This window comes from Chrysochloris asiatica, unplaced genomic scaffold (genome assembly GCF_000296735.1).
Source record: "Chrysochloris asiatica unplaced genomic scaffold, ChrAsi1.0 scaffold00040, whole genome shotgun sequence".
In the NCBI taxonomy this organism is placed as follows: Eukaryota; Metazoa; Chordata; class Mammalia; order Afrosoricida; family Chrysochloridae; genus Chrysochloris; species Chrysochloris asiatica.
The window spans coordinates 16,040,177-16,042,952 of record NW_006408558.1 but is presented as its reverse complement, the minus strand read 5'-3'; positions in this window follow the sequence as shown (position 1 = coordinate 16,042,952).

The window sequence follows — 2,776 nt, the reverse complement described above, 5'->3', positions numbered from 1 at the left end:
GTGAGGTAGGGGTGAGGTGGAGGTGGTGAGGGTGAGGTAGGGGTGAGGTGGAGGTGGTGAGGGTGAGGTAGGGGTGAGGTGGTGGAGGTGAGGGTGAGGTAGGGGTGAGGTGGAGGTGGAGGTGGCGATGGAACTTGAATAGTGATGTTTGTAATGAAAAGTGGTGTTAACACCTCCAAACCCGATCCTCAGATGAGTGCAGTAAGAGAAGAATAGGAGTCAGAAGACCTACTCTGCTACTTTCTAGCTGATGACCCTGGTCAACTTACACAAAGTCTGAGTGTCTCTGAGCCTCAGTTTCCTCATCACAAAAAGGAGAATGGTGTCATCTCTCTGAGCTGTCCGAAGATCCGAGTGACTGGTTTTGTAATCTACAAAGCTCATGAGCCACTGTGTGCCCTGTGCTGTCTACGATTGTCCTTCCTGTGGGGACAGCATTCCCTTTCTCCTCCACAACGTTTTGTAATTCCTCTTCTCCTTGGTGGTTTGGAGTGGGGCTGGCAACACCACACTATTTTCTAGTCACAAGGGTGTGTATGTGACCCAGGTAGGGGCAAGCTGAGTTCTCCCTGAGATTTCTCTGCTTCACCAGAAGGGGGTGCTGTCATTTGGCTCAACAGTCACAAGGCTGCTGGGGGTTGCGAGCAGTCATTGTCTTGCCCTGTACAGGGTACTTGATTGCAGTTGGAAATCTGAGGGTAGCTTGCAAAGAGAACAGAGATGAGAAGACAGGGAGAAAGGGGAAGTGGAGGAGGAAGTGACAGCAACACAGAGAACCCCAATGGCTTTAAGAAGCTGGGTTCAACTGTGCCTGAAGATGGCTCGAACCATTCCCGAGCTTCCTAGATGGGAGTCAAAGAGTCAAAAAGTATTCCTACAAAGCCATTGACATCTTTCTTAAATAAAAATACCGAAGTGTGAAGCCGTTGTTTCTGGACAGACACTCCATCTAGGTGAATGCACTTTTGAAGGATGTGTTTCCGTCTCTTTCACCTTTTCCCAAATAATTCTGTACTCCGTGTTTTACATCACATCAAAATGGCAGTTTGGGTGTCTTGGAGGGACTCAAATCATGTTCCTTTTCAACGCACTTTGAGTTTGGGGGACAAAAAGAAGTCTAAAGCGTCAAGACCGTGGTTTTAGGGTGGATGGGGTAAGGTTTCCATGGAAAATCTCATAGGACAACATACATTATTATGCTTGAAAACAACAACAAAATTCTTCAGTGCAACTTTCCTAATCCTTTCCTCAACAATGCCGTTTTCAGCTCTGGTAGCATAGTGGTTACGAATCGGGCTGCGAACCTTAAGGTCAGCGGTTCGAAACTACCAGCCGCTCCGCGGGAGAAAGATGAGGCTTTCTACTCCCGTAAGGATTTACACCCTCGGAAACCCTGTACAGGGTCGCTATGGGTCGGAACCGACTCGACGGCACTTAACAACAACAACAACAAACATCTTCCTAAGAAGCCTCCATGGTTATCATTAGAGTTTTGAGAAACTCTATCAAGGTGAGCTCTTTGGAATTCCATAAAACAATCCCTATACCTTCTGAGTTGACCTTTCAGCCTTGAATTTAAGTAGCTCAGTAGATCTCCTTAGAAACCACTTTTTGGATTGGACTATTTTTTGAAGCCACCCTAACAAGCCCAGGAGTCCTAGTGCAACTTTGTAAGATAAGCTCTTAACTACAAGGTCAATTTGAGCTGCAAGGTCGGCAGTTCAAGCTCACCAGCCCCATACAGGGTCACTAGGGGTTGGAACCTCAGAAACCCCATACAGGGTCACTAGGGGTCGGAACCGACTCAATGGAAAATGACAACAAGTGTAAGACAAATGTATTCCTGCTAGAACTGGTCTGCAGCCATCCACCGTTCACAGAGACCTGCTTAAACCTGCTTTTTTGAAATAAACTTGTGTCTGTTTGAATTGGAATCCGGGTAGCAATACTTTTTGACTTTCCTTTAGGGGCCAATAATTTCCTTTACCTTTGGGGATTTCTGTTGGACTTTTGCATTTTGTAACCCGAAGCATCCTTTCCTATGCTTCTGATCTCCTTGGACTCTCAGATTTCTCAGAACCTTTCAAATCAACCATGAGTTGATGCCGACTTATAGCGATCCTATGTTGGAATCACAAGACTGTCAATCTTTATCAAAGCACACAACCTCATCCTTCTTGAACCTCCCCAAGAAAACAAAATTCAGGACAGGGCTGACTTTCCAAGTTTAAGGACAAAAGATGGCGGTCTCAAGAATCCAGCAGACCCAGCCCTGGTCCCTCTGCTCCCTCTGTTGGGACTGACTGGGCTCCACATGTCGGAGACAGAGAGATTGAGAGACAGACTGAGATAGGAGGTTACTGCCGCCCTGGACCCCAGAGAGCCCCTCTATAAGGAAGCATGGCTGTAAACAGTGAAACACCAGGGCTGCTTTTGCTGACGATATAAACACAGTCTCATTATAAACAGGAAGAAAAACCGACCTGAGAACCGCACCCCGACTCCACAGGTAACCCCAGGAAACCATGAGATCTTTCCAAGTCTCTGCAGGTATAAACACTCCACTTTCTCCTAGAGTTATCCTTACTGGCTGCTCTGGAACTGGTTTCACCCTGACACCAGCATCTCATGGAAGAAGCTCTGCTGGTATGATGGTGAAGCACTCATCTGCTAACAGAAAGGTTCGAACCCACCGGATGTTCTGTAGGAGAAAGATGTGCCATTCTACTTCTGTAATAGGAAACCCTATGAGGCTGTTCTTTGTTCTCTGGAGTCA